We start from the raw sequence: 17,826 nt of genomic DNA, 5'->3' as shown, positions 1-17,826 counted from the left end.
CCCGCCTCCCGTCCGCTGCCGCGGGGGCTCCCAGCCCGCGAGCTCGCGCCTGCGCCCCGCCCCGCCCGCGCCTTTCCTCCTCCCCTCTCCGACTCCCTCCCCGCCTCCCCAGACCCTTTTGCAGGGCACTCTCCTTTTTCCCCGCTTCGGGATCTTAGTAAACGAGCTGTATTTTACAGCCCTTTGCGGCTGATGAACGCTTCAAACCTGAAAAGCAAAAACATTCTCCTTGGCACCTAGAGGAGAACATTTTAACTAGCTAAGAAGGCCTTCAAAAAACCTCCTCCAAAATTTCCCCCCACCAAGCAGAAGAAAAGCAGAGTGTATTCATCCGTCCGATCCTAAGGCGTCTTCTCCGTGGAGCGGAGACGCGGTAGGACGAAGGGGGAGACCTGCGGGTCAGGACTCGGAGCTGCTCTGGCTCTTGTCACTTTCCTCCCGGGAGAAGCTCCTCCCGCCCCCCAGAGGTAGGTCAGGGACCCGCGGTGTCAACGACCAGGGTCCCTGGTTCGGATTCCTCATATTTGTTCAATTTGTAGCGAATAGAGGAGATTCTGGAAGTTGCTGCCCAAGTTTAAAACAACAGTGGCCGCAATGGCTAATTATAAGTTCACAGTTGTTGATTGCCAACAGAGGATTTAATAGAAAGAGAAAAGAGCCGCTCGCCCAACGTGGGGCTCGAACCCACGACCCTGAGATTAAGAGTCTCATGCTCTACCGACTGAGCTAGCCGGGCGCTGTTCTCCCGGTTTCTCTTTTAGGAATATCATTTCTTTAAAGAGACAGGCTGTGCGGTCCAGACACACATTAGACCTTAGGACCTACTATTTTGCAAACACAAAGTAGCTTTTTGCTACCAGGACCGAGGCACTGAGAGAACGGTGGGGACCGCGTGGGGCCCGGCGGGCCTCCCAGAGGACGGAGACTCATGAGTCCTAAAATCTCCATGTTTCCGAAAGTCCGCGCGGACCGGATCATTTTGACAGCCCGGTTTCTGGCAGGAGGACTCCTGAGGAGGAGGCGAAAGAGCGCGAGGGAACGGGGCTGAAAGGCGCAAACAGCCGGGGGAGCAGGTGGGGCATGGGGACTTGCTCTCCCGGGACCTTGGTGCTCCAGCCGCTCCTTCCTTCTCTTCCTAAACCCGGACGACCAGGGTGGTGGGTGGAAGTGGGGCTGAGGGACGCATCACTGTGGGCACGACTTTGTTTTTAAATACTAAAATTTTGTGTGGCTAAAGTAAAAGACCATCTTTATTACGTGTAAACGTCCAAGCGAGATTTCAAGTCGGATGAGAGAGCCCCAGGCGATTTCACTCCTCTCTCCCAACTTTCATTTCTCCAACGTCCGGTACAGGCGCTGAGTTCCGGAGTCAGAAGCGAAGGGTTCTCACTTCTGCAGCCTTGGCAGCTCCGAGGCTCCCTGTACCGCCCTGAAGTGCGTCCGGGCCAGAACTGGTTGGGTGGTTTGCTTGAGGCTGGCGAGAGGCGGAAGGAGCTGAACAGAAAGAACACTCAATTCATGGAGAGCACTTCTGCGAGGCTGCTTGGAATGAAGAGAGAATTAAACTTCTTCCAACCCTTTTAAAAGGCTTAAAGAAAAAAAAAAACAACGACGACGAAAAGAAGGCCATTAGGAAGTTACTACATGCCGTGACTCGGATTCGAACCGAGGTTGCTGCGGCCACAACGCAGAGTACTAACCACTATACGATCACGGCGCGCCACCTGCCAGGCGACGCAATGGGGCCTTATTTTATGTCCTTTGGAATAGGAATACGTACGTTGTGCTGTCATTTCATTTGCCCCGTTCGAGTGATCTGCCTCAATCGAAATACCAAACAAACGTTTCCACTCTACAACCTCGAAGTGCTAACCCCTGAATCTGGTTCTGAGCTTCTAAATCCCGCGTGCAGGCGCCAACATCGCCCTTCGCCTGGGCAGCGGGCTGCGGCCGGGGACCATACCCGGTCGCCGCTCCTCATGCCACTTCTCTCCCTTCCAATCAAGCCGCCCTGCCCAGGGGTGCGAGAGGCCGCCATGAGGATTTTCCTGTTTACATCTCCAGCTTGTGCGCTGGAATTGACGTCTCTGTCCCCGGAGCGGTGGAACCGGAAGAGAAGCGGAGATGGTCGAAGGCCCTGCTCTTGGTTTCTTCTTGCTTTCCTCAACGTTCCAAGCGACACGGCGCTCTCCGGGAACGGCGGGCTCTTAGGCTGACTTCCCTATTCTGATTCCTCAGTAAAGCAGAGCCGCATCCGAGAATTAGAAAAACAAATCCGAGTAGCCTCTATTTCAGGCACTTCCCTAAAGACCCCACAAGGATAGTTCTCATAAACTGTTGCCATAGCAGCGGCGGAACCCAGCACAAGGGCTTGCTTGACTCAGGGTTGCAGCTGCGAAAACCCCAGAGGCTCTCTTTTAGAGACTCCCCTCCCAATTAATAGTCTTAAAAAACCTTTTCTTCCACCATGGTTTCCCGAATTGAACTACTTAAAAGTTTCGGGGGGAAAAAAGAGAGAGCGAAAAGTGCGTTGGCCGGGAATCGAACCCGGGTCAACTGCTTGGAAGGCAGCTATGCTCACCACTATACCACCAACGCAGGCAGTAGAAAGTCTAGATCGGTTTCCCTATGAGGAGTAACTCGTCCAGTTCTGGTCACATAATTCTCTGATATTCATATTAAGAGAGATTTCTAACACAAAGTCAAAGGAGGAAGCTCTTTAGGATTTCTCCTGTGGTTACATTAAAAATTCTGTGGCAGTTTCTTATTGATTTACAGGTTTAAAAAGTCAATTCTAGTTTTTTCTATTGTCGTTTGAAGGGGGCGTCTGAAATCCAGTTTTGGGTATAATAACCCCTGAGGGTGTTATTAGGCATTACAGAGTGTTTTCATTGAGCAAATGCAGTAAGGTAAAATTGCAAATCAAAAGACACACGCATTTTAAAACTTTGGATACACATTGCCAAATTGCTGTGTGGAGAGATAACATCAATTTTCGCTATTAACTTACATCAGTCAATGGGATGTCTCATTCTTTTCATCTTCAAGGAAGTGCAGGATAAAGTCTTATCTTATTTTGCATTTATTCTATTACTATTGAGGTTGATAATTTTTCATACTTACCAATTATTTGCATAAGTTTTGAGAATTACTAAGCCATATGCTTTGTCTATTTTTCTATTAATTATTTGTATTATATTAATATTACTGATTTATACCACTTTGTCATTTGATTCTTAACATTCTTCATACGATTTTTAGATAAGAAGAAGTTTTCTGTTATGTGTCTAATTCATCAGTTTTATCCTTTATGATTTCTGTCTTTGCTTTTATCTTGGAAAAGTGTTCTACCCAATATTAAGATAATTATCCACTAGTGTATTTTTCTTAGCTTTTTAATTGTTTCAGTTCTTGCATTTAATTATTTAATTCATTTAGTATACGGTATGAGGTAGTAATTCTACTTCCATAAATTTATCCTGAGGAAATACCTAGGATGTACTTACAGAGATGTTCACAAACTGTTGTCTGTAATGCCAAAATTTTAGGGGGAAAAAACTAAAATTCCAGAAATAGGTTAGATTAAATCCATTTTGATGAAAACCCACATGAGTTTTTCTTTTTAAAAATTCTATATACATTGTACATTGCCGACAGGAGTGTGAATTGGCACGACCTCTGTGGAAGGCATACTGGCAATATCTATCCACAAATGCACATACCTTTTGAACCAGTATTTCAATTCCTGGGCATTTAGTCCACACACATGCAAAATGACTATTGGCAAGATTTTTTATGGCGGCATTGTTTGTAATAGCAAAGGATTAGAGATAACCTAAGTGTCCATCAAAAGGAAGTTGGTTCAATTAATTGTGGAATATCATCAATACACTAGAATACTGTGTGCCATAAGGAAGAATGAGGAAACTCTTCATGTCTAAACTTCATGAGTAATCTAATATATTTCTAAAATATATTAAGTGAAAAAGGCAAAGTGTAGAAAAAGCATGCATAGCTTGCTATCTTTTGTGCAAGGGGGAGCATATTTACATATATAAGTATGTATGCATGTACTTGCGTTTGCATAAAATATTTACATTATTATAGTTATGAAACAACATTGGTTGCCTTATTAGAGGGAAACTAGGTGGCAGAGGTAAAAATTCGATTTGTCAGTTATATCCTTTGCATATTTGAATCCTAAACCATGTAAATATATTACCTTTCCTAAAACTAAATTAAATGGAAAGAAAATATCATGTTAGTGAAGAGCGTTTATTTCCATTGGCAAGTGTTGGAAATATATTAACTTTAAAAATAGCTGGAAATAAAATAGTATGGACAGCATAGTTTCAATTCTGTTTTTCAAACTGGACGTCAATGGTTAATAGGCGGTAGAACAGTTTTTACATTGCATATTTCTGCATTTCCTATATTTCAGCTTCGGACGAATGGGAAACTGACTAGGAGAAACAATATTAATCATTAAAAAGATTCTGTGGAATGGTTTTTAAAAAAAAAAAAAACAAAGAAAAGTGTTTCCCTGACCGGGAATCGAACCCGGGCCGCGGCGGTGAGAGCGCCGAATCCTAACCACTAGACCACCAGGGAACTTGAAAGTTGTTCTTCATAGAAACTATATGGTTCTGAGTATATGTTTCCGCTTAATTATTCCCCTTCTGCATATTATTATAACTGCCTTGGGTTTTGAGATTCCTGAAAACTGGGCCTTCCTCCGGTGGAAACTACTTCTTCGCGTTTCTTTTTTGAAGTTAGAAAACCCGCGAGAGAACGCCGAAGCCTGGCTCCTAGAGCGGAGCGATGATCGTAAACACGATCACAGCCCCCAGCATCAGAGATAAATAACCGGAGAAGAGACAGAGACAGAGACAGAAAAGAAGCTCTCAGCTTCACGTAGTTGCAGTGATTTCCTGAATTGTGATCAGGAGAAAAGTAAAGATCTTCAGCTGGAGTGCTGCCCAATTGACCAGGAACTTTCCCTTAAGAAATATAAAGGTCGTCGTGTGACTAACGCTTGGCGATCCTGGTCCTATTGCAGCTTTTTTGGTCTGTTAACTTAGACCAAATTCTGTTGGCCAAAAAAATTTTACAGACTAGCGAAAGTCACTGGGCCTACCTGTTTTTGGTGGTCAGTACGACCTGAACGTAACTCTCTGGTGGGAGACTAAGAAGGGCAGGGGTTTGGAGCTTTTAAATTTTTTATATGAAGAAAGCAGAGCGGGAGCAAGGAGGAAAAAAGAAATGGGGTGCATGCTTCCACTGAAGGAACTTTTAAAACCATACCCATCAATGTATGCAAATTAATTTTTTTTAACGATATGAGAGAGAGAAAAGAAAGCAAATGTAACAAAGTATTGACAATGAATCTACGCAAGGGGTAATTGAGTGCTCATTATTTTATTCTTTCAAGTTTTCTATTAAAAAGTTTTAAAATAAAAAGTTGAGAAAAACAAGAATGAAACAAACAAAAGCGTCCCCTCAGGCTTTTTGTGGTCAGATGACCACAACATTATTAACTGTCTCCACAGAGTTCAAACAGAAATTTTGAAAAGCAATCCCCCTCCACATTAACATCAGAAAATACTTTTGGTAATGAATGAAAAAGTGAATTTAAATATTGAGTCACCAATGATGTGTGTGTATGAGCAAGGCCTGACAGAAGAAATGGGTGGTAGGACAAGGGGTGTTTCTGTAGGTTTTGTGTTGTTTTGCTTTGCTTTTAAAGTATCAATGTTAAAATATCGTTTAAGAAAACTATTCATCCTCCCCTCATCCAATCTCCACCTTCCTGTGGGTTTAAATGCCAAAAATTAGAAACTAAATGCTAGATATTTATTTTCACAAAAACCACTAATCCTGTTGTCACATGTCACCATGGAGTCTAACAGAGCCCCCTTCTTTTTCCTCCGACTCTGTTCCCACTGAACAGCAACCTGTACCCCAAGGCTGAAAAAAATGACTAAATTTCAGAGCAGCATTTGGGAATTGTACCTGGGGTGGGTAGGGTAGTAGAATTTATTCCTCTATATCAGAGGAAATCAAACTCCTTATGTCTTGGTCAACAGTCCATTTTCATCCATTATTCTGTCACCTGCTGGTAGTTTTTGGTAACACATGAGAACCTAGGAAAGAGAGTATGAGCTCTGGGAGCTAGCTACCTTTCTCAACAGGAAAATACCAGGAGAGGCCTCATCATTCAGGACAGGATTAAGCCTCCTCCTCTTCTGGCATCACACACCTAACNCCCCCCCGGGGGGGGGGGGGGGGGGGGGAGTGCCGTTCATCCACTTCACTCCATGTTCTATTTTCTTTTTTCCTTCTTCCATATGTTTGCAGATCATGTGCCAAACTAGGTATTAGAGTCACAAAAATGTACTTAATGAGCTCATAATCAGGGGACACTTGGCTGGCTCAGTCAGAAGAGTATGCAACTCTTGATCTTGGGGTTGTGAGTTTAAGCTCTCCATGTTGGGTGTAGAGATTACTTAAATAAATAAACTTTTTTTAAAAAAAAAGAGCTCGCAATCCAATGGAAACCCAAATAAGTGAATAAAAGAAAATAGATCAGGGAAGATTGAGTAGTTGTATTTTTCCCTGTTCCTCCTGCTGATACAACTAAAAACCTTGGACACTGCACATAAAAAAGAAAAAATCAGAGACTTGATGGGGGCGCCTGGGTGGCTCAGCCTTTAAGCGTCTGCCTTCGGCTCAGGCTGGCCTATCCCAGGACCCTGGGATCGAGCCCCACATCAGGCTCCCTGCTGGGAGCCTGCTTCTTCCTCTCCCACTCCCCCTGCTTGTGTTCCCTCTCTCGCTGGCTATCTCTATCTCTGTTGAATAAATAAATAAAATCTTTAAAAAAAAAAAGAAGGAATGACGTACTGATACTAGCTGCAATACAGATGAACCTTGAAAACTTTATGCTAAAAGAAAGAAGCCAGGCACAAAAGATCACATGCTGTATGACTCTGTTTACATGAAGTATCCAGAAGGCAAATCCATAGAGATAGAGAGCGCACTGATCATTGCCAGATGTTGGGGAATGACTGAGTAATGGGTACAGAGTTTCCCTTTTGGGGTGATGAAAACGTTCTGGAACTTGATAGTGGTGATTGCTGCACAACGTTTTGAATGTATTCTATGCCACGGAATTGTAGACTTTAGAATGATTAAAATTGTGAACTTTATGTTATGTGTATATTACCACAATAAAAAAAAAGTGAAGGAGACATCCTAGCAAGATTTTTTGTGGATATAGACAAAATTATTCTAAAAGGTAAATGGAAAGGTAAAGGAACTAGAATGGCTAAAACAAAGTTTGAAAAAGAAGAATTGAGGGGGAAGAATCAGCCTACGCATTTTCAAAACTTAAAAGACTACAGTAGTCAAGATGGTGTGTATTAGCAGAAGGATAAATATACAGATCAATGAAACAGAATAAAGACCCAGCAATAGGCCGACACAAGTATGCCCGACTGATTTTTCTTTTTACAAAGGTTCAGAAACAATTAAATGAAGAAAGAATAGCTTTTTCAATATTCCTTGCTGAAGAAATTGGACATCTGTAGGCAAAAACAAAAAACAAAAAAAAACCACAAAAAAACACAAAACAACAAAAAATCTCAACTTCACTTTCATACCTTATGTAAGAACTAACTCAAAGTGGATCACCAACGTAAATGTGAAGTGCAGAACTTTTAGAAAAAAAAATCGCTCTTCATGAGCTAGGGCTAGTCAAAGATTTGACACCAGAAGCGTGATCCATAAAGAGAAAAACTGATAAATTAGACTTCATCAAAATTAAACACATTTGCTTTTGCTAAAACCCTGTTATGAGGATGAAAAAACAAGCAACGATTGGAAGAAAATACTTGTTAAACACATACACAACAGAGCACCATTACCTAGAATATATAACGAACTCTCAAACTCAACAGTAAAAAAACCCAATCTGATGAGAAAATGGTCAAAAGACATGAAGGGACATTTCACCCAAGAGGATATACAGAGAGCAAATAAGCGCATGAAAAGATGTTCAACATTATTAGCCATTAGGGTAATACAAATAGAAATCACAATTAGATATCACTACATACCTATCAGAATGGCAAAAATTAAAAAGAAATGACGACATCAAATGTTGATGAGAATGCAGAGAAACTGGACCACTCATCCATTGCTTTTGGGAGTGTAAAATGGTACAGGCACCCTGGAAAACAGTTTGGCAGTTTATTAAACAAACAAACAAACAAAAAACACCCTAAGGATGCAGTTTTCATATGACCCAGTGTTTGCACTCCTGGGCATTTATCCCAGAGAAATAAAAACCAATGTTCACACAAAAACCTACACACAAATATTTATAGCAGATTTATTAATAATAGCCCAAAGCTTGAAACAAGGCAGATGTCATTCGACAGATGAGTGGTACGACAACAGCATGGAATACTACTCAGCAGTGTAAAGGGACCAGCTACTGATACACACAGGACTTGGATGAATCCCCAGAGAATTATGCTGAGTGAAAAAAGCCAATCCTAAAAGGCTCCACACTATATGATTGTTATATAGCATTCTTAAAATGACAAAACCATGGAAATGGAGAACAGATTAGGTTTTACGAATGTTAAGTAGGGATGGAGATGGGAGGGGTGTAAGTATGGCAGCAGGAAGGATCCTTGTGTTGGAGATGGCCTGTGTCTTGACTGCATCAATGTCGATATCTTGATTGTAATATCGTACTATAGTTTCCCAGGGGTTACCGTGGAATTGAACGGGACAGAGTGCACTTAATTCCACCACAGGAAGTGAGGAAACTCCGGAAACTGCTGCACATCGGTAGCAAAGCCAGCAGTAGAATTCATAGCTCCTCTCCAAATTGTTTGAGATTCTCTTTTACTTGGAGCTTTAAGATCCATATGAGTTCCTAAGCCCTTTCGGACATCAGATTTTCTCAGATAAAGCCAGATGGCATCAATCTCAATCTTTCCTACTGCCCACAGAAATTCCTGTCTACATAGACTTTCCTGTCTTCATCATCCCTTTAGACTAGTGGTTCTCAACTTCAGCCACACATGAAATCACACGGGGGTATTAACAACAAAAAAATCCTGGCGGTTGGGTTCCACCCCCGGAAATTCTGATTTAATTGGTCTGGGGTATAATCTGAACATCAGAATTTTTAAACCTCTCCAGGTGATTATAACACGCAGCCAAGGTTAAGAGCTGCTGCTTCAGGCTCCGAATGGTACACTTTTCCATTGAGCACTATATTACATTTACCTGGCATCAAACTGTTATTTTTCATTTGTGTATATTTGTCTCCATGGCAAGGCTGTAATCTCTTAGAAGGCATTAATTCTATAAAATATTTCTAGCAAATTTCACGTGCTTGATCAACGCTTGAATTCTCAACTAGCCAAGAAAGTTCCTTGGCTTGGCACCAGGATGCAAGTTAATTTTGGCTAATTAATACAGTCCAAATCTACGATGGAACAAAGGAAGGAGATAAAATCTAACATTTGGTGAGAATGACAGACATTATTACTGATACAGCAGCGGCTAAAGTCCAGGCCTAAATAACTGAGAAATCTTTGCCTGATTAGCAATAAATGCTCTGGGACAAAAAAAAAACCTCACAAGGCATCAGTCGTCAACCCTAACTACTATTTGTCTCTCATGAAAAATTCTTCCACCAGTTCGATTTGTTTTAACCACAACATCTAAGTATGCCAAGAACTCTTCAGAAGACAGAGGAGCCTGTGTATGCAGGAGTCCAGGAACCGATCAAAAAGGACCCAGAGTCCTTCTGAGGAACAGTCTAGGTGGATATCATCACTGTATAACTAAAAATCCAGCAAGTAGACCCAAAGAGGTAGTAATCCACAGATTGAAAACTCACTCTGTAGTATTTCATGGGCTCTGATAACTTGCAATAGTCTATATCCAAGAGGCCTAAAATGCCTGACATGGAGGAGATATCCTGCTGAGTAATTTAACAGTATAAATGTCCCCGGTGCCCACTCAGTTTCCAAATTCTGCTCAAATGAGGGGACAGGAGAAGATCTGTAATTATAAACACTTGGCACCAAAAGAGATACTTAGAAACATATAATCTGTTGTTTTTTCAATCCATTTAAGCAATAGAACTCTTTTTTCTTAATTTAAGCAATAGAACTCTTTTTTCTTAATGAAAGCATGCCCCAAATCGCAAAATGTAAAACAGCTCAAAGCAGAGCTGCTCTGTTTGGACTGGCGTGTAGAAAATCCCTACAGCTCTGGAAGCATGGCTTTGAAATCCAAATTCTACAGGTAAAGGGTTTGAGGGTTGAGTTTGTGTGGTCCTGTCCTTGGGAGGCTCCAGAGAGAAGCCAAGCATGTCAAGTAAAAGGAATCAACCATCTCTCTTATGTGAGAGTGCTGGGAAGGTCATGTCCTTGAGCTGCGCGCGCGCGCGCGCGCACACACACACACACACACACACACACACACACACACACACACAAAACCTGTTTCTAAAGCAAGGATGGTCCATAAGGTAAAAACACTTCTACTGAGCCAGTTTAGGTCATGGTAGTGTGAAACCACTTGGGATTGAGAATATCTAGAAGGTTTCCTCAACCAGAGTGGTATCATCTTTGGGGTGGGGGTGGGGCCTTGGAAATATGCAGGGGTACTTTAAAAATTTACATTGACTAGGGATGCAAATAGCACTTAGCAGGAGAGGGGAGACAAGAATGCTAACTGTCCTGCCAGTTCCACAAAACAAAGAATTGTCCTTCCCATGATGTCAATAGAGCCCCCACTGAGAAACACTGAAGGCAGGGAAGCCTAAAAGATTTGAGTTACTTTACACTCAAGATACACATGACACTTTATCGCAGAGCATAATACACTCCTAAAATTTGTATGGAACCGCAAAAGACCCAACTAGCCAATGCAATCTTGAAAAAGAAAAGCAAAACTGGAGGCATCATGATTCCAGGCTTCAAGCTCTATTACAAAGCTGTAATCATCAAGACAGTATGATACTGGCACAAAGACAGATACATAGATCAATGGAATGGAATAGAAAACCCAGAAATGGACCCACAACTCTATGGTCAACTAATCTTTGACAAAGCAGAAAAAAATATCCAATGGAAAAAAGACAGTCTTTTCAACCAATGGTGTTGGGAAAACTGGAGAGCAACATGCAAAAGAATGAAACTGGACCACTTTCTTATACCATACACAAAAATGAATTCAAAATGGATGAAAGACCTAAATGTGAGACAGAAACCATCAAAATCCTAGAGGAGAACACAGGCAGTAACCTTTTTGACCTCGGCCACAGCAATGTCTTGCTAGACACATCTCGGGAGGCAAGGGAAACAAAAGCAAAATGAACTATTAGGACTTCATCAAGATAAAGAGCTTCTGCACAGTGAAGGAAACAATCAACAAAACTAAAAGGCAGCCTATGGAATAGGAGAAAATATTTGCAAAAGACATATCTGATAAAGGGTTAGGATCTAAAATCTATAAAGGACTTATAAAGAACTTATCAAACTCAACACCCAAAAAACAAATAATCCAGGTTAGAAATGGTCAGAAGACATGAATAGACATTTTCCCAAAAAAGACATCCAGGTGGTGAACAGATTCATGAAAAGCCACTCAACATCACTCAGCATCATAGAAATCAAAGCCATGATGACATACCACCTCACACCTGTCAGAAAGGCTAAACTTAACAACACAGGAAACAATAGATGATGGCGATGACGCAGAGAAAGGGGAACCCTCTTGCACCGCTGGTGCAAATGCAAACTAGCACAGCCACTCTGGAAAACAGTTTAGAGGTTCCTCAAAAAGTTAAAAGTAGAGCTACCCTATGACCCAGCAATTGCACTACTAGACAGTTACCCAAAGGATGCAAAAATACTGATTCGAAGGTGCACATGCACCCTGATGCTTATAGCAGCATTATCAACAATAGCCATATTATAGAAAGAGCCCAAATGTCCACTGACCAATGAATGGATAAAGAAGTTGTGGTATATATACATAATGGAATATTACTCAGCCATCAAAAAGGATGAAATCTTACCATTTGCAATAACATGATTGGAGTTAGAGTGTATTATCCTAAGAGAAATAATCAGTCAGAGAAAGACAAATACCATATTATTTCACTCATATGTGGAATTTAAGAAACAAAGCAGATGAACATAGGGGAAGGGGCAAGAAGAGAGAGGGGAAAACCATAAAAGACCCTTAACTGTAGAGAAAAAACTGAAGGTTGCTGGAGGGGAGGTGGGCAGGGGATGGGCTAAAAAAGAAAAAAAGATTCCATGACACACCTTATTATTTTCCACCACACATGAATCCTAATCTTTCTCTCTCATTACTTTCACTGCCTCTGTTCTACCCTTACCAGTTACTCACATTCACTGTCTCAATAAGGAGAATAATCCTTTTTTTCAGATGTCAGAAGATCTGTAGCTCCTAGGAGGCCAGGAGCCACTGGTGGCTGGCTCCACAAACATAATCAAGGCCACTGTAAAAAATAATGTCTTCTTAATAGTGTGCCTATTTCTTCGCCTAAAGGTAAGGAAACATAAAGCATAAAACCATTTTATGGCAACATGACAGAATTGAGTTTTTATCCGAATAGTTAATAGAGAGTTTTCCCCTCTACAAGACCTCAAGATAGAAATAATGTAAACCTGGGGCGCCTGGGTGGCACAGCGGTTAAGCGTCTGCCTTCGGCTCAGGGCGTGATCCCGGCGTTGTGGGATCGAGCCCCACATCAGGCTCCTCTGCTATCAGCCTGCTTCTTCCTCTCCCACTCCCCCTGCTTGTGTTCCCTCTCTCGCTGGCTGTCTCTATCTCTGTCAAATAAATTAATTTAAAAAAAAAGGAAATTAATGTAAACCTCTAAACCGTAAATATGTAAGGGCATATATTGTAATGGACAGTCTTCAGCAACTCAAGTATTTTCAGAGCTACTTGATGGCCAGAATATAACTACTTCAAAGCCATCGTGAAACACGCGGGAAGAGCAGAATCCACCTATGGTTCTATTACTGCTTTGAGCTAGGTACCGAGAGCCTTACTCAAGCGTCTACCTTGCTCTCACCACTCTCTATAGTAAAGAGAGCTTCTTGGTGGTCTGCCGGCCAGGATTCAGGGCTCTCACGGTGAAGAGGAGCCAGGTCTATTCCAGCCCTCTAGCAGGAGATATATGTACCCTCAAGAAACTGTAGTTAAAATGTCAAGGCACATACTTGAACATTTTTCTGAGGACGGGGCTAATACCTCTCATTAGATTTTCAAAAGGAGTTTGTGGTCCTCCAAAGTAAGGTCCATCGATTCATAAACTCTCAATCCCAAATAATTTCACACCGCCAACACCCTAATAAATTCAACTAAAAGAAACCCATCTTCTACTGCATCAGCAGTCTTTGATTTTAGGAGCATTTTATTTTTGGAACTCTCTTCTTAATGCAGGGAAATACAAGCACTGCTTTCTTCACCTTTCCAGGAAATGATAAAAACACCAAATGTGTAGGTAAAGCTGGTACAAAGTAAAGAGTATGTCTTTATGTAGAAGTTCCAAATGAGTAAAATGGTAAAATTCCAAGCTATGAAAAATGAATGCCTTTTTATTTAACTTAAATTTAAATTCGCACTTCCAAAAATATTTGATTTGTTTTTATTTTAACTCTAATTTATCCACAAGAGGTTTAAAGAGACTTGCAAAAAGGTAAGCAACACCTCACATGTAACCAAAACAAATACAACAAACGACAACTAACATAAACATAGAAAATTCAGGGGCACCTGGGTGGCACAGTGGTTAAGCGTCTGCCCCTGGCTCAGGGCGTAATCCTGGCGTTATGGGATGGAGCCCCACATCAGGCTCCTCTGCTATGAGCCTGCTTCTTCCTCTCCCACTCCCCCTGCTTGTGTTCCCTCTCTCACTGGCTGTCTCTCTGTTGAATAAATAAATAAAGTCTTTTTAAAAAAATAGAAAATTCAAAAGCTATAGAAAAGACAAAATATAGAACAAAAACCCAAGCTTACCTAAATACTATAACTGAGCATTATATTTTCCTCTGAACTTCAAAACAGTTAAAAGAGAAAGAAAATAACAGAGTAGCTGTTATGGAAATCTCACTGCCTCTTTAAAGGAAATATGTCAAGCTGCCAAAAAGGGCAAAATTTCTTAAATGGTGAACTTCTCAAGTAGGCCCTTCTACCACAACCACTGAATACCTAATGGCCATCGCTGAGTTTATCCGAAATGAATTTTGAAAAAGTATCTTGTTTCCTTGTTGTTTCTTTCATTTGACACGAAATAAAAGAGGCTATCCAATGATTATCTTCTATGTTTTCAGCATACTGGTAGAAGTTAGAGGTTTGGTAATATAGGTTAAATGTATTGAAATATATTAGAATTTTGTTTAACTCCTTAGCTATATAAAAGCTGGATGCCAGCCGTCTCTCTTCTTACCCTCAGTGATGGGCTCATTCTCTTAGCCAGCACTCTAATTTGAACATCTAGGGACTATTTTCTCATGTCTCGCATCGTGTCTAAATCTGTATCTTTTGTTTTTTCCTTTTCTCCATCTAAATTCAGCCACCTGGAAGCCTATAGAAGATGCTATAATGCAAAGAGTATTGACTTCAGCGGCAGATAAATCTGACTTGAATTAGGCGACCTTAGACAAGAGAGTATCTGAGCACTTCAGCTTCTATAAAATGGGGGTAAAATTTGCCTTTCAGGTTGTTGTAAGGACTAGAAATGCTATCATCAGCTCACTCATAGCATGTGGCCCCAACAGGTGTTCAGCGATCATTAAGTATTTCTCCTATGATGTGCACCCGGTAGGTCCGTTCTCATGTCTCTCATGACAATTCTCTGTACCCATTTCTAAGTCTTCTTTATTTTAAAACCCACATAACATCCTCTCGCTGTGCTTCTCCTGTCATTTAACCTTATCGATGCTTTCGAAGGCTGCTCACCTCTCGGCTGCAGGTGGGATTTTTTTATCCCATTACAAACAGTATGCAAATTAGTAGCTGTTATCCCGCTGGTTCCGCTACCTTTCCTGGTGCAGCTGCTTTACAGCCCCGCCTCACTGAAGGACCATGCAGTAACTTAAAAGTATTATATAAGTGACCCCAAAGAGGTAAAGGAGATGCGTCTGTAAATGGGACGGGAAAGATCGAGACAACCTGAACCATGCTCTGAATCATCCTCAGTGGTGCAACAAAGAACTAGTGACCATCTTTTAGAAGAGCAGGGAAACTTTTCCTATCACAGGCCGTGGAATTACAGAAAACAGAGTAGCTTAAGGCCTTCCAAGGAAAAGACTCATGAAAGAAATGATCTCATTTACTTTAAAAATTAGCCTTGAGGGGCGCCTGGATGGCACAGCGGTTAAGCGTCTGCCTTCGGCTCAGGGCGTGATCCCGGCGTGATGGGATCGAGCCCCACATCAGGTTCCTCTGCTATGAGCCTGCTTCTTCCTCTCCCACTCCCCCTGCTTGTGTTCCCTCTCTCGCTGGCTGTCTCTATCTCTGTCAAATAAATAAATAAAATCTTTAAAAAAAAATTAGCCTTGAGTAAGGCTCTCGGTACCCAGCTCAAAACTAGTAAAAATCAGTCCCAAGAGCAAGATCTTAGCCTCAGCAAGTCCTGTAGCTTTACCTTCAGAATATATCCGAGACTGACTACTTGTCATTGTTTCACGGCCACAGTCAGAGTCCTGAGTGGGGAACTCTACTTCCAACCCTTCACTTCTCCAAAGCCATGTCTATAGAGCAGTGAGAATTACCTGGTTTTAAAATTTAGATTGTGATATTATTATTATGTTTTAATTTATACTTTTTCTTTTCTTTTTTTCTCCTTTCTTGTCTTCTTCTGGATTAATCAAGTTTTTGTCTTGTTTTGCTATCTTAAGTCCCTTTTTCTCCTCTTTTTTTGTTCAGAAATAATACACTTTGGTTTTTTTCTATTATTTTGATACCTACCCTTACAACGCACTTAAATATTAATTAAAGCATAAAGTGAATCAATTTTGACACATTCCTCCCAAACAATATGAAAATCTCAAACAGCTTTAATTACAAGTCCCATCTGTTTTATGTGTTATTATAGTGTTTACTGTCAGAGGCAGTCATTTTTAAAAATACTGACTCACTTCTTTAGATTCAATCACGTATGTATTTCCTTGTTTACCATTCCTTCTCCCATCTTAATTCATCCTTCTTTGCTCAAAATCATTCTTGCTAGTAAATCTTTCTAACAGTTCTTTTGATGTGGATTTATTGGTGATCTTGTTTTGTTTGACATATTTTTCTTATTTTTAATTCTGGAATAATATTTATTTATTTATTTTTTAAGATTTTATTTATTTATGTGACAGAGAGACAGCCAGCGAGAGAGGGAACACAGCAGGGGAGTAGGAGACGAAGAAGTAGGCTCCCAGCGGAGGAGCCCGATATGGGACTCGATTCCGAAACGCCGGGATCACGCCCTGAGCCGAAGGCAGACGCCCAAGGACTGCACCACCCAGGCGCCCCTGGAATAATATTTAAGCTGAGTATAGAAATCAAGGTTGGTAATTTTTTTAAAAGATTTTTTTTTAAAGATTTTATTTATTTATTTGACAGACAGAGAGACAGCCAGTGAGAGAGGGAACACAAGCAGGGGGAGTGGAAGACGGAGAAGCAGGCGCCTAGTGGAGGAGCCTGATGTGGGGCTCCATCCCAGAACGCCAGGATCACGCCCTGAGCCGAAGGCAGACGCACTGCGCCACCCAGGCGCCCCAAGGTTGGTAATTATTATCTCTCAGTTTATCAGACCTACATCACAACTGAGTTTGGAATAAAATACAAACAAGACCACTCTGCAACCACAAAAATGAGCAAATATCCCTTTTTCTGAGTCACATGAGTAATTGCTGCTTTTTTGTTGTTTTAACCAATTTCAGTTCTAATCCCTGTTAAATCGCTTTGCCTCCCAATTAGATACCCAATTGTTGAAATGTTCCTGCTTCTTGACAATATTCAATCCAAAACTGGCCCTCACTCTGCTAAACTCTAGTTCAGAAGTATCCAAAACAGGCCCAAATTCTGGAAGAGTCTCCTCAAATAATTCCATTGTGGCATTCTCTCCTCACTGCAGCAAGCCAAATAAACCCACTTTTTTTTTTAAGTGTTAAGTATTCTTTATTTAACATTTATACATAAACCACACTAAAATGCCTTTCATTAAGCAAAAGGCAACATTTTAGATGCAGGGAATTTTAATTAAATTGGCATAGTTAAGACCAAAAAGATAAAGTGGACACTGTCAGCTTATCTTCAACCCTTACCTTTAACAGGCTAACGAACATGACGTGAAACACAGCTGAGTCTTGCTGTTCTGAGACACTGGACGGATTTCCTCAGCATTTAAACATATTAATATAACCAGTTATAGAAATCTAAATACAAAACCAATCTCCTATAAGTTTAGGGGTGGCAGTTACCATCTCTGTGAAAAGCTGCATATTACTAATGAACTCCAATCATAGTTTTAGAGGGGAAAACGGTGACAGCACTTGCGGAACCAGAATTACTATCAAAGTTCCTAAAGCTGATCGTGTTCATTTCACCACCAGCCAAACTCATTTCAGTCAGAACTGACTAAAAGAAACATTCTATCAGCCATTCATGATCTGAATTCTGGTGTATGAAATTAATTTAAATATGATACACAAAAAAAGTCCTGAGACATTTTTGTTTTTCAATAAATAAGGCAATGGCCAA

The 17,826-nt window shown here is 41.0% G+C and overlaps 4 non-coding genes across 4 annotated transcripts; all 4 read right to left on the bottom strand.

Moving 5' to 3' along the window:
* Nucleotides 1–663: 663 nt before the first annotated feature.
* On the bottom strand, nt 664–736 carry TRNAK-CUU. The gene has a single exon. It is a non-coding gene; the product is annotated as a tRNA-Lys (tRNA).
* Nucleotides 737–1,645: 909 nt separating this feature from the next.
* Nucleotides 1,646–1,717, bottom strand: TRNAH-GUG. Its single transcript has one exon. It is a non-coding gene; the product is annotated as a tRNA-His (tRNA).
* Nucleotides 1,718–2,526: 809 nt separating this feature from the next.
* On the bottom strand, nt 2,527–2,598 carry TRNAG-UCC. The gene has a single exon. It is a non-coding gene; the product is annotated as a tRNA-Gly (tRNA).
* A 1,941-nt stretch (nt 2,599–4,539) lies between these two features.
* Nucleotides 4,540–4,611, bottom strand: TRNAE-CUC. Its single transcript has one exon. It is a non-coding gene; the product is annotated as a tRNA-Glu (tRNA).
* Nucleotides 4,612–17,826: the final 13,215 nt, after the last annotated feature.

This window comes from Ailuropoda melanoleuca, chromosome 2 (genome assembly GCF_002007445.2).
Source record: "Ailuropoda melanoleuca isolate Jingjing chromosome 2, ASM200744v2, whole genome shotgun sequence".
NCBI lineage: Eukaryota > Metazoa > Chordata > Mammalia > Carnivora > Ursidae > Ailuropoda > Ailuropoda melanoleuca.
This window is presented reverse-complemented; position numbering and strand designations above follow the sequence as displayed.